The following is a 19,512-nucleotide window of genomic DNA, read 5'->3' as shown; positions in this document are numbered from 1 at the left end:
ATCTAGGTTTTGCTTTACCAGTAGGCCTGGTTGTCCTTATTTTTTTGACAGGGTTTCTAAAGCCAAAAGTCCACCCATCCCTTCTGTGCATTCTAATATATATATATAAATGTGTCAACAGTTTGAAGACAGTCAAGTGTGGCTTTCTTCATTCTTCTCAACATCACAAGTGGCTGCAATTTGCTTTGGTAACATGACAGTGGTGCTTAGCCCCAAGTACCAGAAAAAGAAAAAAATCAAAAGTTCTGTTTGGTGACTCGCCTATTAAAAAGAGAGAGAGAGAGAGAGAGAGAGAGAGAGAGAGAGAGAGAGAGAGAGAGAGAGAGAGAGAGAGAGAGAGAGAGGGGGAAGGTTATGAGCATGCAATGATACAGCGTGTTGATGCACCCACCACACAACAAACCGCATCAGGATCCCAATTTAGGACCTGAGCACAGCCAAGCAACAGGTGCAACCTCAGAACCACACTAGTTTGAGCGGAATGGAACAGTGAATAGACTAATAAATAAAATGTTCATTTTTTAATAAATAAAAAATAAATTTAACTTCATAAAATATGTAATCAAAAATGTCATGCATGTATTGAACAACATTAATTACACTGTAATTGCAATCAGAGCCAATCACCACCATACTGTAAGGGGGAAAAGAAGTGATTACAAGCCAAATTAATGAGGAGGATTTTTTTTTAAGTGTTCAACCATATTAGCCTAGTGCAGGGGTGCCCAATGCGTCGATCACGATTGACCGGTAGATCGCAAAGGTAGTGCAGGTAGATCGTGTTGCATTCAAAATAAACATTTTTTTAAACGTTAGTCTATAATATATCCTCCCTATGGCATTTGCCACTTGATTGACATACAGGGCGGCCAGTCTGAGATCACTTTTCTTCTAACACGCTGAACATCCAGCACGTTAGCATCAATCTATCATTGCTATTCCAAAGAAGGAAAATGTGCAAAGGCACTTTCGAACTGTTCATAAAAACTACGAAACTGACTTCCTTCCAAAAAGCGATCTGAGAAAGAGAAAGGAGAGGGAACTAAAATCACAGTTAATCGGACAGCCGTCATTTTTCATTCGGCTGAATTCAAAAGCTCCTTGACTGCACTATTTGGCTCTACTTATTTATGCGAGCCAGCCTTTTCCTACATGAAGATTATTAAATCCAAATACTGTAGTGTCCATAAATATATTGAATTGTTATTTCGATCTGGTCATTTTAAAAATAGCTTTTAAAAAAGTGTGGGCACCCTTGGCTTAGTGTATCTGAAATGGAAAAGCATTCTAGATTTGTGTTGCATTAAACCAAGAGGCTATCCCACCAGTTCCTTTATGTAGGAGTATTTCAAAAACAATCCTAAAGGGCACAGGCAGCCAATGTAATGATGCTATATGTTCTGATTTCCATTTTTAGTTACGTTTCTTACTTCTTCCTTTTGAATAAACTGCAGCCAGGTTCTATCTTTCTTAGTTAATTTTGATGGTAGTGTATTACAATCATCTAGATGTCTAAAAACAAAAGATTGCATTAACTTTAAAGCACCTTGCAATGGTATGGTAGATCTAATTCTTGCTTCTAATTCATAAATGAAAGAATTCAGTCTTAATGATAGGTTTAAAATCTGATTTAAAAATTAGCTCTGACTCCATAATGATGGTCACATTTCTCATTTCTGGCCTTATTGTAACACTAATTTATTCTTAAGATATTTTGCTGCCAATGATTACCATTTGTGTTTTTCCTATTCATCCAATTCATATTATTAGTAACACACTGGGGCAGAAGAATAGTAACCAAAAACTCAAAAGCAGCTATTATTTCTTTTAGTGAATTGATCCAGTCCTTTTGAGGTGACCATTTTTTAAAACTACTATATTCTGGAACTTGACTTGAGTGTTTCAAAGGGCACGACCATACCCATCTAGTTCTTTGATGAATTACCGATTTACCACATGTGCCATTTTTGGATTTTTTCCAAACAATATTAGAATGGTTTATTATTTTTATCATTTTGATGTTCATAAGTCCACAATACCATTTTTGATTATCACTTTTTTAAGATGGTAACATGCTGTATTTGGTTAACATGTACTAGATTCTTTTTCAAAATTAATAATATTTACTAGAGATAGTTAGGGCTCAGAATGACGAGTAAGTTTTAGGACGTTTTACTGTGTACATTTGGACTGTGATTGTGATATGCTTTTTAGGTTTTGATAATTGGCTGTGTTTTGCCCATTCTGGTTTTCCTGACCCCTGCCTTGTTATTAAAATTTAAGTTGTTATTTTTGTTTTTGTTAAAGTATTGGCATTATAACAAGACCTTCTTAAACAGGTTCTGTAGGTGTTTCATGCTTTTCCAGCCTGAGAAGAGAATACAGTGGCGCAGACTTCAATGTTTAGGTGGGGCATATCACAACAATGCTTTCACCTTATGAAATATATTAAGCTATTGTTCTAAATTTTCTCAGTTTTTTATTTTAATGTATTTTATATACAAGTAGATTAAACAGACATTGATATAGTTTGGCAAAATCAGTGGTATTATATTGTAAATTACACTTTGTGTGGTAAATTGACATTGTTGCAGAAATTACAGCTCTTCAGTTGTCACGTGTAATAATAACTGAAGCATGACTGTTGCTGTGTTACCAGCCATGAGTTCACTAAGATATTTTGAATTTTTATTCTTTCTCTGTATTTGTTTATTTGAAAGAGCTGACATGCAATATGTCTGTGCCTTCACTAATTAAAATGCAATAATATGTATAAAGATGGTTACAGCTTAATTATCAGCTGTTTCATTCTAAGCAGGCCAATGGATTCACAACTTGCTCATTTGCCAATTATACATATTATAATTTTTATGGATCTGTTTTAGCCAAAATGTGCATTCTAATTTCATAGGTTTTAGGAATCAATTAATCATTTGATAACTACTCAAATTTGCCAAGATAGGAATCATCATATTCCCTCCATCAAATGAGCAATTAGTGTAAGGCCTGCTACTGTGTAGGAATGAGACATGCATCACTAAGTCATGTTCAGTCTCTTTGAATTCAGACACAAGTTGCTAAATAGACAACACTTTGACTTGATAGATTAATCCAAACTTTAAAATGTCAAAGCAGAGATTTTATTAAACATGTTAACTCTGAGCCTCTTAAACCAACAACAAACGCTATATCAACTCAATGTAAGCAAATCTTTAGGGTGTGTTTAAAAAACCTTGTTGACAAAGGTTTCTTCATTGTTTTCAAGAAAATCATTGAGTGGAGACATTTAATAACTGCATGATTATGGTGTTCATTGTATACTGTGTAACTTATAACATTATTTTCATGCAAAGACAGAAAATGGTTATTCCAGATGTACAAACAAATACATGGATATAGAATTTTTTATTGTCCAGCTTGGGTGCGACAGACTTTGAGTTTAAACTAAAGACTGGAAATAAAACATAAATCTAAATTTATAAAATATTTAAATAAATAAAATATGCACCTGCAAAGGTTTCTGTGGGTACTCTGGTCTACCATCACTTCTCAAAATGGTACATTTTATGTTTTTGATACTTTAAATTCACCTGGTAATGGGAGGGGTTTGTGCCCAAGTCTTAGTATGGTTCTGTGTAACAGGTGAGGACACTATTGATGGATAAAAATATGAGCAGTTAATTACCTTCACTGAAGACCAAGTTCCCTTATAACAGCTTAGGGCTGAAGGGTGCAGGGAGACCAGATATCCCTTGAGCCATTGATTTAGTCACACTTGCACATGCATGCGGCGCCTTAATCTGGCTGGAAAATCCAAAAATGAGATTGAAAGTTAATGGCAGAGCAGTTAGTGAATCAGAAATTAAGTGGAGATTTTAGAAATGGAGAACCAAAAATAGAGAATGTACTGTAAGTGTGTGTGGAAGACAGAGAAAGATTGAGAAAGAATGGCAGAAAAGACATGATTTCTGAGACCTGAGACCTGGGAAGGTGGGCACGCCTATTAATGAAGGAGACATAGACCTGTATAGTCAAGCCCAGAATGGAAGGAGGGTTTTCACTTCCTTTATAAATTGGTTGATGTACATTGATTTGGATATATACATATATATTTGTTTAAATACATCATTTGATATATATATACAGGTACAGGTAGTCCCCAAGTTACAGACATCCCACCTACAACTTATGAACAGGGCCGCAGCTGCAATGCATGCGCCTCAGTAACTGCCGCTCCGTAATCTTCAGCCTGGGGATGCTGCAAGCGGTGGCTGGACGGAGGCTGAAGGGGGGCATTTTCACCGCTCGCACAGTTTAGTGTCCCTCGGGTTGCTCCCGGCAGCAAGCGGTGAACAGTGGTCAATTGTCACTGGAACCACAGGTATCGCTCGTTTGCAGGACGGAGACTTGATGGGGCGGTTCGCTGTTGCCGCAGCTACTACTCCTGACTGGACGCAGGCTGGATGGAGCGGAGGTGGGCATTTCACTGCCCGCCTACCACACACAGCTGCCCCATTCGTTCTCGGTTGGCGGTAATGCTGCAAGCGGTGACCTGGTTGTGGCTGAACGGAGGCCATTGAGGGTGAAAGGGATGGCAGGGAGTAGCATTGTAGTGTGCCTCGAATGGCTGCCTGTTGAATGGGGGTGATGGTGGGCGGACGCTGCAGGCAGCATACTGTAGTGGAGGTAACTGTGTGGTGGGCAGGTGGTGAACTACCCCTCGCCGCCCCCATTCATTCTCAATAGCAAGCCTGGATGTACTGTTATGCACATAGCAGGAAGTTGTCTCTTGTAGGAACATCATACGTGTTGACGACGGGTGCCTTCCTGCTGTGATAGCGTGTACAGTGCTGTGCAGAAGAGCTCATCTTAACCTTTTGTCTTCACCCTTCAAGAATGTCTCTGAAACATAAATCTGATGCAAGTGCTGGTGAAACAGTAAAGAAGAGAAAAACCATCATCATAGAAAATAAAGTAGAAATAATAAAAAGGTCCAGGAGAGGTGAAACCCCATCATTCATTGACAGAGCACTTGGTTACAGTTGGTCAACAATAGCATTTATTAAATTTATGTACCAGTTCCAACTTACATACAAATTCAACTTAAGTACAAACCTACAGTCCCTATCTCATACGTAACCCGGGGACTGCATGTATATATACTGTATGTTCCCAATAATATATATATATATATATATATATATATATATATATATATATATATATATATAAAATATTTAAATATACAGTACATCCATCCATCCATCCATTATCCAACCTGCTATGTCCTAACTACAGGGTCACGGGGGTCTAATGAAGCCAATCCCAGCCAACACAGGGCACAAGGCAGGAAACAAACCCTGGGCAGGGTGCCAGCCCACCACATAAATATACATATATATTTAAAAATAAAAAAAACACCTCCTCAAATCTTCCTGGTTACAATAGTTTGTAGCAGCATGACCCTTATCAAGCTCCCATTATAAAACTAAAACTGCTGTAGTATTTTGGCCATTTTATTTAACTGGAATGTAATATTTATTTTTTATTCCCTGAATTCATATCCCAAGGCAATCGATGTGGTACTTTGAGTGCCTAGCTACAGTATGTATATGGATATCAGATAGGAGCACACTGAAATGGGTTTTAAATGGAGTAAAGAAATGGAAAAGAATTTATCAATATTTTTGAAAGACAAGGAATTTAGGTCATACAGGATGATCCGACAAATGACCATTCATAAAGGAAAGGCCACTCACCCACTCAGAGGTAGAACCAGACTTTGAGACTTTTTTGTTTTGTACTCGTAATTTAAGTTAAATATTGTTTGCCATTGCCCTGATATGCAAAATATCTGTCACTTAAAATGGTTTGATTTTTTTTTTTCATTTGGCACTGCAAATATAATTCTGATGTCATTAACAACCTTTTCATTTTGGGGTTAATAAAACTGCATTTGTGAAGAGAAGGTCATGATAAACTAGTATCTACTCTATTCAAGAAAAGATGTCATGGCCATTGACCTCACTAGATATGTATCACTGTGACAGTTTTATCTGGCGATATTAGAAGGACGGGTTGCATCAGAAATGTATTCCCACAATTCTGGAAATGGAGGATGCCATCAAATCAGATACTCCCACCAAAGCTGACTGCAGTTTGATTTCTAATTTATGAAGAGATCATGAGCATCAAACACAACATTAATGTGAGGAATAAAATCCCAGGACAGGCATTGATAGACTCAAACAATTCTAAGTATATCCCACAACTGTTCAATTGGATTCAGCTGATCCAGTAAAGAGATAGTTGGATGGATGTATATCTTGAGAAATAACTACTTTAGCAATACCTTGAAGTGTCAACTATTAGAAAATCATGTCAGTATATTCTGCAAATAAGGTGCATTAGGCACTATAATTAAGCACAAACACTGTGATAAACTAAGTTTAATAATCATGACAATTGGCAGTATGAAATAAAAGTAAAAACAATAGACTAGGCCAATTATTATAAACAATAACAAGCTTAATTTTACCCATTGCAGCTGTGTTTCAAATGACGACATTTGGATCAAAACACATCATGGCTTGGTGTTGCTCTTGGTGAGTGACAGACGTGTCACTTTCTTTATTGCTGCTTAAGATCATTTTCTTGTTGAGCACCCTGCTTTATGTCACTATAAGAAGGCACCACAAAAATAGTTCTGGGTTCAATGCTGATGGTGACAATATTACACTGGTAAATTTGACTACTGCAAAGAATAGATGTTACTGTAGAATTGTATGCTTCACTTTAGAATAGAGAGAGACTAGTCACAGTTTCACAACAAGACATTAACACAGGCTTTATTTCACTATTAATTAGTCATACGAAGCACTGATAAAGTGGCTATTCCGCTTTGTAAGTGCTTTCGAAAGTGAAACAATTTTGTCTCCATTCTAACAGGACATGAGGGTGTTCAGTGCTATTTTGTCTGTTTTAACGATGTACAGTGAGACATGTATAGAATATTCTAAAATCCTTGCCTAGGCACATGCTGATATGCTGATGCAGTTTCTGAGAGAAATCCAAAATACTCACTATATTAGATTAGATTTATTTATTTGCCTCATACTGTGGTAAGATGTAATTATGTTGTATTAAGGTATTTAAAGTATTTAATATGCTAAAAAGCATTTACTTCAAATTGATATGCTTGTATTATATACTAATATAATCAAACTATATGTGATTTTCCAAAAAATATACACAAAGACTCAGCTTTCCCTCCATTCATAAATCGTCTGCTATTTTTTTCATTGTGTGGATCTTGGATATACTCAACTCAAATAGCACATGCTCATTAATGCTCTCTGTGTCCTTGCAACAGTGAATGTGCTGTTTTTACCTTGCCTTTCATACAAGTTTTTTTTTATATATATATTAAATTTTATTTTTTAAATGTCAAAGATGCTTCATGTCTTGTAAAGTAAGTTTATCACTTTTGCTGGAATTATTGTTTTTTTGTTTGCATTGTGTGTAGATACCGTAATTTAAACATCTTGATTCTTCTTCTCATTTTACATTTTGCTCCCTACAGTTTTGCTTAGATTTATTATTATTATACCATCAGGCTTGATTTTCTTTTCTTTTCATTTCACCTTAAGCTTTCATCGCCTTCATTTGTCATCATTTATCAACTTCATATCATTCCCTTCCTGGTAAGACTTTTCATTTATTCATGCTTGTCACTACAGGCTTCGCCACCGTGGAAGGGTAATTTAAATATCATTTGAAAAAATATATATTTATATTTTAGATAATGCATTTGCAGGATTGTGGCAACAACCTGGTGAGATGAGTCTAGAATTACCTTACACTAGAGTGATTGGGAAGGGGGGTTCTTTTAATAGACTATATTAACTGCACATTATTTAAGAAATTAGGGTTTAAAGTTGCAGAACAGAGTAAGTAGAATTTAGTACAATGCTTATAGATAAAGTACCAACGTAAAAAGCATCTATTACTGTTTTCTTTCATTATGTGATTCAGAGTTATATTACAATTACTCATAGTAAATCAAGCCATATCATCCCGAGAACCTTTTCAGTTTCTAAGGCACCTACATTGTCATTTTTATTAGACTGTTAATCTAAAAAGTGTTGGGTGTTACAGTTTAACATGTTGTAACATTGGAATACAAGCTTGTGAATCTTTTAGGTTAATATAATGATGTTCAGCCCACATAAATATTACAGCCTGTTACTAAACGCCTTAAGGGAGTGCTCTCCAGATAACTGCCATAATATTCCTTTTCAGCTTCATCGTTAAACTCCAAAATGAGGAAGCGTCTCTCGTTCATTTACTTTTAAAATTGAGATTTTAATTCATAATTTGTTTCAGGTCAGTCAGAATTTGGTTTCATCACTCCGAATTTCATATCAAATTCCTTAGGCTTTTACTTCTAAATATAAATTTCCATACATTTGTTTTGTCAAAGTGATATTTACTTTTGTGTTGAATTAATCTGCTTTATAATGTAGGTTATTTCATTATTTAGGTTGCGAATCAGACACTTAGGAATCCTAGCATTTCCATGGTTGGACACTCTTTTCAGTGCCCTTTTTCATAAGCATTATTGTTGGGTACTGTACATTTGAGAGCAATAAGGTGAGAAATTGAGACCTGTCATGCTACTGGCTGGCCAAGCAGCAGATAACTGCAGATGAGATTTGGAAAATAAATAAATCAGTTTCTCAGAAAATAAAATACATATTATTTGTAGCAATGCCTTTAAGGTTGCCTCCAGGATAGGTTGTTCTAAGCTAAAACTACATTTTGCCCTTGTATTAACACATGGATAATCATGTAGTGTTCCCAATAAAAAAATAATTATAATAAATATCAGTATCTAAGAGAACACCCCATCTGCATGCAATCAATAAAAGACTGTGGATTATTTAGTTATTAGTTTCACTACAAGTACTGCAGGCACCTGCTCCACCTAATGGCTTATCAGGCCATGTATGCTTTCAGCAGGACATTACCAATGGCAGGGAGCCCGTCCATTGATTGTGAACTCTAACTGAAATATCACCTTAGCCGAGAGCAAATTCCCTCCAAGTAGACAAACATCTATACTCACCTTTCCTTTTGATGAATGTTACGGTTATCTTTGTCTCTTTAAATAACTGTGCAGACAAAACAATTATTGCTTTTTAAGGTTATTTTTAGTAATATGCCTTACAGATGAGTTTTCTTTTGTTGATTTCTTTACTACAGACAGATACTAACATGCGACTGGAAGACACAAGTTGCATCATTTGCAACATTTAGCATTTAAACTGATAAAACTTGTGAAGCATGTATCAAAATTAAAGGAATTTGTTGCTACCAAAATAAAATACATTCAATTCTCTGTTCAATAAAAACTCTTTACTTAATAAACTTGAGAATAAGGATAATGGCAAAGAAGTTTAGCACCTAGTGCAAGCTTTATGAAATTAAGTTAAAAATGAAACATGTGAGGACACGGTGCCGCAGCGCTAGCAAATTCACGTATTGTTCCTGCCTCGCGCTGTATATTTACTGAGGCTGGCACGACACTAGAAGAATAGATGGATAGAATAATTAAACACGTACTATGAAGATATTTCAATGTTCCTTAAAAGTTTTAAAGAATCGTCATTGTAAGCTTACAGATGGCTTAACGTCTATTACAGAACTGATTGTGTGGTGATTGTGTATTTGGAGAAAGAAAAGTAAGGACAGGAATTGCAGGTTAGTACGTTTGAAAGAGACAGTACTGCTACAATAAATAATTTCATTAAAGTTCGTGCATGGCGCAGCAGCACCATGTGTGAGACATGAACAATCACTGTGCCATCGTGTTCCCATGTTTAATAACATGCTTTCATTCCAATCATCATGAAAATGATATCACATATACATCTCAGTATTTTAATTATTCAGAGAGCTGTAATGTCACAAATGTAATGGATTCTGTGTCCTGTCGAAGGAAGAGAGCCAGTTTAAGAAGCACGTAGTGATTGACACACATAGAGCACAAAGAAGATCAAATACAAAACAAAGCATTTAACATGCTACTTTAATTACGATGGTATTTGAGAAACTGGTTAATTAAACGATTTTAAAATGAAGTTTATGATGTTCTACTTTAATGACAAAATAAAGTACGTGATTAAAGTGGAAATTTCGAGATTAAAGTTTACATTTCATGCTTTTTTCCCCACTGTGTGCCTATTTTTTTTTTTGTCTTTTCCCTAATAAGCTTTCATATGACACTCAGACAGTGGGCTACAACTCGCCTTTTCATGGCGACTTTGATATGTGACTTCTTTTTTATTTTGGCACTGTGTGACTTTGTGAACTTGAGCTTTTGAGTTTCTCCGACACGCTATGTCATTCCATCAGCTTCCTTTTGTTGATTATACCACTGTTTAAATCAACAAATAGTATGTTTTTCTTTTGCCTCCACTTGGTATTCGCTGAAATTCTTATATTTCCCATTGTCTTTTTAAAGAACGCTGAGCTTAATTCCTATTTATATTGATTTGCATATTCAAAGAGGCGTAATTCTGGGAAGAATTGGGGTGGGACAGCAGGCGTGTGCACATACGTTACTTTTCATGCTGACCGGGATTTATGTAGCGGAAGAACGTGGAAGTTGGAGTACGCACAGATTCCTGCATCTGAATTTTTCTGTGCGTAAGCACATTTCGGCTTTTGTGCTTACGTCATGTTATAGTCTGAATTTTACGCATGGCGTTATGCATGAGGCCCCAGGTTTCTCTTTCACAAAACTTTCCTTGGATTTTAGTGTCAAAATATGCAAATACCAAACAGTGGATGTGAATAACATATGTGCACATTCAAAATTTTATTCCTTTAAAGCAGGATTTGTGGGTTACAGTCCCCAGTGAAGCATAGAGAGCCACAAACCAAGAACACATAATTGATGTTCTGTGAGTTAGTTGGGGTCCCTCAAACCATTGAGCATTGTGAAGAAATGACACACAATCAACAATTTGGTTAGGAGAGTTGCGGTACCCCATGGAGCATCAAAACACAATACAGTAGATTAGCTTTGTCCTCCATGAAGTCACACAATAACACCTGCACAGCATTTTAAATTAATTTTCTATGATACTGTTAAAACAGCAGATCACTTGTACATTAATGGAATGTCACTGCCTACAGTTAACAAAAGCAGCTTCATTCTCACTAAGCACCCTTATGTTCAGTAAATTGCTTCAGGACAGGAGATTGCAGCAAACTGCTTTTTTATGCTGACAAAAACATAAAATGTTTTATGGATATACTGTACCTGTACACCAAAACCATGCAAAAAATGTGCCTTGCGCATGACGTATTGAAGTTTAGTCAGTTCCTGAGAAGTAACAACAGGTAGACAATATAAACAACAAACCAAAATAGCTCTTCAGTGCAGATACGCAGCATTGACCCTTTTAAAATGAACTAAAATACAGTCTATACATCATATTCAACACTATTGAGGTGTAATATGTTTGACATGTCAATGCACATTATAATGCCACTGATCACACTTCTCCTCCAGATATCTCATGATGTACATGCAAATATTCTAAAAATATCCACAATCCAAAATACTTCCAGTCCCAGGCATTTTGGATTAGGGATATTCAACCTGTACTGTCATTTGGGAATCAACATTTATTCAAAGTGTTTAATTAGTGTTGACTGACAGAATAGGCCAAAGCATTTTTTTCAGAAAATGTGTTGTGTTTGCTGGTGACATTGCTTCAGCAAATTTTCCATTCGGCTGACTTAAACAAACTTTTATTATTCTTAGTGCCTTATAGTGCTTTATGAGGCCATTATGATATCAAAGAGCTATAGCAGCCAATGTTGGATGAAACAACCCACCAAGTATATAATGCTAATCTTAACAGTGGGCTAAAAATTAACGAATAGCAGGAAACTTGAAAAAACATTTAAACAAAGTGCACACACAGAAGAAAACTAGAAATGTGTTGGTGTATTCCAAAGGTAATGAAATGTGACCACTGTGTAATAGATGAGCCTTCTCATTTAATAATATTACCCAGAATGCTGTAATGTTGATGCAAACAGGAAAGAGTGAAGAATCCATGTGCTATTTGGTAGCAGTGGCAATAAGCAAGCTAAAACTCCAGGTTGAAAAAAAAACAGTATACTGTATACTCTTTAGTAAGAGAGAGGAGAGTATCTTCTATCGAATCTTAGGGGTGGTTCGCCTTAATGAATTCATGCTTCCTGTCTGCATGAAATGTTACTGTTTTGATATTTAATTTGATTAATTTTATCTCAGGGAGAAATGGTGGCTAAGTGGTTAGCACTGCCACCTCACAGCTCATGTCACATTTACGGTCATAGTAATCAGTCCAACATCATTGACAGATGTTTTTCTAGCCGTCTGGAAAACTTGAAAGACCATCACACCATTATGAACCACTCAAAACTAGTTCAACTTCTCTCACCCCATTGATTTCAAAGCATTTTGCTGAGTTTGGCAAAGTTCCTGAACATTTCCTCAATTTCACCTACCTGATGTGAAGCGAATTTAATGAGGTTCACTTATCACTGTTATTTTGCATTGTAAATGTTCATGAACACTATTACCACTCACTAAATCTTTAATTACAAACCAGATAAAGTTTCTGTCAGCTGGTTCAGTTTAAAACCACTGATTTACACTGGTAATATCCACACCAATAAACCACAAATGTATAGAGTTAGGCGGCAAGACCCCACTATTAGCAGAGTAGAAGGCTTAGGGAAGAAACCACCATACAGGAAGAGCAATGTGGTTTTATGCCAGGGAGAGGAACAACTGATGCAGTCTTTGCTTTGAGACAGCTCATAGAGAAGCATCAAGAAAAACAGAAAGCTTTACATATGGTGTTTATTGATTTGGAGAAGGTTTATGATAGAGTGTCACATCAAGAGGTCTGGAAGTGCATGAGAGATAAGAGGAGTTCCAGAGAAGTATGTTAGGATGGTCTAGGATATGTATGAAGGAGTGAGGACTCGGGTTAAAAACAGTGTTGATGTAACAGACAACATCCCATTTAGAGTAGGTCTGCACCACAGATCTTCTTTAAGTCCTTGGATGTGTTGAGTCATGAGATAAAAGAACAATCCCACATGTTTTGTGCTAATAACATTGTGTTCTGTAGCACCAGAAAGGAGCAAGTGGAGAAGAGGATGGAAGAATGGAGAAGGACTTTGGAAAATAAAAAGTTGAAGATCAATAGGAAGAGGACAGAATATATGAAGTTTAGTGATGATCAGGCTTCAGAAGTTAGCCTGCAGGGAGAGCTATTGAAAAGTGTGAATACTTGTAAATATCAAGAATCAGTGGTAGCCCAAGATGGAAAACTTGATGCAGAGACAACCCATTGAGTTCAGTGTGGAAGGTTAAAGGTAAGGTTTTTAAGACAGTGGTAAGACCAGCAATGGTTTATGGAGCTGATACATGGCCAGTAAAGGGAGTACAGAAGATGTGCTAGAAATTAGAATGTTAATATGGATACGTCGAGTTACAAGGAAGGATAGAAAAAATAATTAGTCAATCACAGGTACAACAAAAGTGGTAGAGATATCTAAGAAAGTACAGGAAAGTAGGCTGATGTGGTATGGACATGAGATGAGGACAGACAATGAATATGTGTGCAAAAGAGTGATGGGAACAGAAGTACAGGGGAAGAGAAAGTGAGGAAGTTCAAAGCTGAGGTGGATGGAAAAAGTAAAAGAAGAAAAGGGTTTGACTGGGGAGGAGGCACAGCGCCGAGCTATTTGGAGAAAGTTGATCAAGCACATCAACCCCACACAGAAGTTGGAAAAGAAGAAGGAGTGACAAAAAAAGAGAATACAAGAAACCCATTAAAAAAATGCCCGGCAAGCCTATCTACAACTACTCTGAAACCTCAAAGCAGTCTTGGGGCATTGCAATGAGTGTGTTAATGTAATCCCCAATACAATAAATATCCCAATAAAGGCAAATTGCATAACTTTGATTCATTATTTAAGTACATGATTGTTTGATTGATTGATGTTCTGGATGTTTGAAGATGGTTGTATTTTTTAGTGTTAAATTGAGCCATTACTATGAAACAATTCCTTTCTGTATTTTTTTTTGCAGAAAGTGAAAGTACATGAATACCTTTGGACTTTTAACAGTCACTTAAATGGATTTAATCTTAAACAAATAACAGGCTTTGTGTGTGTTCTTCTGGTTTTAGCCCTCAGTCCTTCTGAATCTTCTCCAGCACTTACACTTAATCTTTGTAAGTGGTACTCATGTACAGATTTGTGTGAGAAAATGCAACGTAACAAGAGTTTATGATGTTATGTTTTTTTTTAGAAAGTTTAATACTCAGCCCTGGATATGTACTTATCCTAAATGGAGTCTGACCTTCCTGCAGTATTGTAGTTACTTTCCTCTGAGTCCCCTGCAGATGGGTTTTTCATTGCATTAATCCCCAGCTCAGGTGGGGTTTGTCAAAGTGCTAAACTTTAATACTTTGGGTCATTTATCTTTACAGCGAACTCAGGGACTGTCAGCAGCCAGACGAGCTATTTCCTCATTTTATTTAAAGCAATAGCTGAATGGTAGACAGGGCAGTCACCGATGATGGTTTAATTAAATCCTGATGTTTTCACTTGAAGGGTATTATGACCAAGTGGCATGTTGTTGCTGAAAAAAACTACATGCAAAACATTTTTAATCATTAACTTAAGAATGTACTTTGTGTTGGCTTGTTTTATGGACAAATTAAGTTTAGTGGATCGTTTAAATCAGAAAGCCCTTATTATCTGTTATTGTAAACAAGCAAAGAAAACAAACGCTGAACTTTTTCAGAGTGCATTTTCCCTTTTCTCTGTATGTGATGCACACATTGTGCCATTTGGTTTACATAATCATAATGCTGAAGTCTTATGCCTGCATCACAGGACTTTTTAATTTGATATAGATGTTAAAAATAAGTCAGTTGTTAATGACTTTTGATCAACACATAGGCTTCTAACTAGTGTCTTTTCTGACATGCAGACATTACTTAGATTTTAATTGTAGAGCTCTCTGTCCTCTATTCAATACTGTAACTGTCTATTGAGCAAAAATTATTGAAATAGCCAAGTGGAAAAACAAGCAGTACATGCAAACAAGATTAACATCATAAGCAGCAAAAACACCATAAGTCCCTATCTAAATACAACTTCGAAGTGGCTAATACTTTCTTTAGTAAGCAAAACAAAGCTCATACAAGTATGGATGCAAGACAGTGTTTTTTGCTTTTCTAGCTTCAATGTTTCTGTCAAAACATCCTTCTTTCTATATTTAATTATTTTATAGTGACATAACTGAAAAATGTCAATTCATATCCCCATTGTCAAACCCTGCTTCTTCTAGGATATGTTTGTAGAATGCTGGCACCTACACTCTTAGCTTCACTCATAAAGAGTTCGTTGTGATTGTAAATTATCAGTTATTACATCTTTTTACTTGTGGCAATCAACTTTTGTTACCTGTCCTATTACACTTACTGCCCTAGCCTAATGTTACTCAATTAAGTTTACCGCTTTTGTAACTCGCTTTGGGTAAAAGTGTCTGTCAGGAAAATAAGTGTAAATGTAGTCAGTTCTGGAAAAGAGATCCCTCCATCACAAGAAAACCTTGAGCACACAATCTTGTTCACTAAAGCAAATCTAATTTTAAGCTGTCATTTAAAGTAACATCAACGCCTTGTGGTGTTAAGGGTCCACAGCTCACTGAGCACAGGCCATTTTTAATAAATAATCGATGTGCTCGCGGCTTAGCGAGGGACGTTGGGCCATAGTGGGCCACGGACGATCCGTAGGGTGTGGGCGTTTCTCACCTAGTGCACAGGTGAGGAACTGCCCACATTCATGATTGTCCCGTGGCTAATGCTGCAGCTGCTGTGGCCCTCGTCATTTTAAAAAGAAGCGCGAGTCGGTTTTAGGGGAGAGAAACGATCGGAGAGTGAAAGGAAATGAGAGGACGGAGGTTATCGGGAGCAGTAGAGGAAGCAGGTCGGTGAGAGAGAGCCGCGAAGAGCGAGCGGACGGGCGAGCGAATGAGCACTCGTGGACAGCTGCATGGAAGCTGGGTGTTAGGCCGACACCCACGTGTTTGTGTTGATGTCGCTCCCGCTGAGCGAGCAGGTAGCGGGAGTGACCAGGGAAGGCGACTGGCCGCATGAAGGCCATGGAAAGGCAGCGGAAGTCGGGAGACTTGGTGGTGGGAATCCCCAATGTGAGCGACCTGGCCGTTGTGGGAAACCAAGTTCTCCGGGACTGGGATGAGTGCCATACCGGAGCCAGGGATCGGGAGGTCTCCAGTCTCGAGCGTGTGATGTAGGAGGGCAGCTGCAGAGAGCGTCTTGCCTGCTGCTAAGCCCATACGGGATAAGCAGGTGAGACGCATACAGAAAATAGGCACCGGATTTGTTAGTGTTTTAAGACTGCTTCCTGATCATTTTAACCTCCGATTTTAAGGATTGTTTTTTCTATTTATTGATTTTTAACCTCCACGTGTTCTTTTTATGGATTATTTATTTAATGAACATTCAAACTGCACTATTTATTTGAACACTGTTTTTGTTTTGATGGACAGTTTTAAATAAAAGCACTATTGCACTTTTTGCACCACCCCTTGCTCAATTGTTTATTTGCCTTCACTGACTAGCTCACTCGGTAACATTATCGACGGTGTGGGGTTCGAGTGCTTCCAATAGCAATGGGAGTGTGGAGCCAGAACCCACATCGTCACACGCCTATCTTTAGATGTGAACAGAAACCAGAGTATGATGAAGAAACCCATAGAGAGGACAAGGAATTGCCACACATGCTGCTCTACACTCTTAAAAATAAAGGCGCCAAACTGGTGGTTTGCAGTGACACCAATGGTTCCCAAAAAAGACATCCACATTAATGTTCCAAAAAGGCCCTTTATTTATTTAGATTTGGAACAGATTTCAAAAACAGCTATGAATAGTTCATGATTTTAAAAGAACTCTTGCTGCATACAACCACACAGACTTAGTTCAGGCTCTCTTGATCTGTTAATATCCTGTTAAGCAGCCTACTATACATTAAAGATTTTCATTTTGTCCAAAAATTAGATGTGACGGTCTTGGTTGTCTCCAGCTACCATATTGTCCTTGGTCCCAGAAAAGCCAATAACATGACTGGGATGAGGCGGGCAGTAAAGGACAATTAACAATCAAGAGTAAGGTAGAAAAGTGCTAAAGCACTTTTATTAACAATAAAGTGTCTCAAACAAATAAAGCACGGTGCAATCTTTTTTTCTATAATTAGATTAAATTAAATTTGAATAGATTAGATTGGATTAAATTAGATTGGATAAATTTTATTCATCCCATGGAAAACTTCAGATGCATAGAGCAGTAGAAACATAAAAAACAAGGATACAGATTCACAAGACAAATAATACAATCAATCAATAACTGTTTTGTTGAGTTATTTCAAAATTAACTTGAGGAGCAAGCATTAAATTGCCCGAGAGCAGTGAGCAGAAAAGACCCCCAGAAGCACTTCTTAGCACACCATGGTGGAAAGAGCCTGTGGCTAAAAGTGCACCAAGACAGTGTCTCCTTGAAGGGATTTTTTATGACGGCATCATATGATTGATATCATTGTGTTTTTCACAACAGCTTCCAGTGTGTCCATGGTCAGCCCTGTGATGGAGTAGGCTTTCCTGATGAGTTTGTTCAGATATTGTGCTTCTTTTGTTCTCAGGTTGCTTCCCCAGGTGATTGCAGCGTAGGACACCACACTGGCCACTGTGGACTGGTAGAACATTTCCAGCAGCCTACTGCATACATCAAAAAACCTGAGTCTCCTTAGGAAGTACAGTCTGCTCTGGTCATTCTTATGCAGTGCCACTGTGCCAGTCCAGTTTGTACCACTTCTACATGGTCTCCTTGGATGTTGTATTGCAGTTGGATGGGAGCTGGAGACCACAGGTGTGATGTCATTGTAAGGGAAGGTCATGTAGGGTGCAGAAGGCAACTGGTATCCTGGAATCTTCTCAGCTTCCACACAGAAGTTAGCAGTGTTGGGGGATAGCTGTACTGACAAGAATAAGTCAAACCTATTGAAGAACTGGTTCATTTCATTAGCTCTGTTCTTTTTCCCTTCCTCTGCATGTTTTATAGCCTGCTTGTAGCCAGTGATAGTCCACATCCTGTTCCACACTTCCTTCATGTTGTTTTGTTGTAACGTCTAATCTAGTTTTTCTCTATAGTAGGCTTTCAAACTGATGACACTCATTCTTCATTTCTGACTGCACCCACTTGATTTCATTATTATATCCAGACCTGAAGGCTCCATTCTTCATATTTAGTAAGGTTTTTAAGTCTTTCGTGGTTTATGACTTGTGAAAACACTGCACTGTTTTCGTGGGGACTGTGCTATCCACACAAAACTTAGTCTGTATAGTCTGTGAAACAGGGGCCAAGTCCCTCAATGTCCTCACCATGTGGCTCACAAAGCATATCCCAGTCATTGTCCTCCTCCTTCAGAGCCTCTCCAGCCTCTGTTGTCCATTTCTGCATGGTCCTGGTGGTGACTGGAAGCCGGTAGACAATGGGTTCATATGTGGGATTGAGTTGTACCAAAATATGGTCTGACGAACATAAAGGTGGTAAAGCAACTGAGTTACATGCCTGTTTAACACTGGCATATAATAAGTCCATGATTTATAAATTATGTAATTATTACATAATTATTTATAAATAAAAAATCCCAATAAAAATAGGTGCTAAAGTGGTGGCAAGTCAATAAATAATGAAGGATAAAAATGAGCTTAAAACACACGGGCTCTGTCTGTCTTTTCTTTTTAAAACTTTAGCTTGCCTTATTGCTCCTTCTGAATCTAACGTCTCCTCAGCTAACCATATGGTCTCCTTAGTCCAAGAAGACGTCCATCGATAGGTGTAGTCAACTCTCCCCAGGGACTGCACTCTAGCTACCTCATTCTGTCACAACCCAAACCCAACTCATGTCCCTTGATGCCATCCATTTCTGACTGTGGGGACCCTATGAGCACTGCTCTGTCTCCTGTCTGCTAGCACCACATAGCCTTAATGCGGGAGGCCACTCAGAGCAGTGGATCACTCCTTCTTCCCTATTTGCTCAGCTGGAGCGCCACTGCCTCTCAAGTACACTCCCCTTTTTGGGCCAAACCCGACCACCTGTCTTCATTCTATAACGTTGGCTTTGCAAAGATCCTGACTCTTTTCCTTTTCTTTTGTTCTTCCATTTCAAACTCCCATTGTTTTCTTTTTCCGTTCTTTTTGATCTCCTCTGTTTCCTGATCAAACTTCGATTATACTGCTGGGGATGCAGGTGCACTGATTGCCAACAAGCTAATCAAGTAATCCGCAATTGTGTGAGTGTGTGAATGTGTGATCAGCCAATCACCCTATCAACCTCTGGAATAGC

Source organism: Polypterus senegalus, chromosome 4, assembly GCF_016835505.1.
Source record: "Polypterus senegalus isolate Bchr_013 chromosome 4, ASM1683550v1, whole genome shotgun sequence".
Taxonomy (NCBI): domain Eukaryota; kingdom Metazoa; phylum Chordata; class Cladistia; order Polypteriformes; family Polypteridae; genus Polypterus; species Polypterus senegalus.
This window is presented reverse-complemented; position numbering follows the sequence as displayed.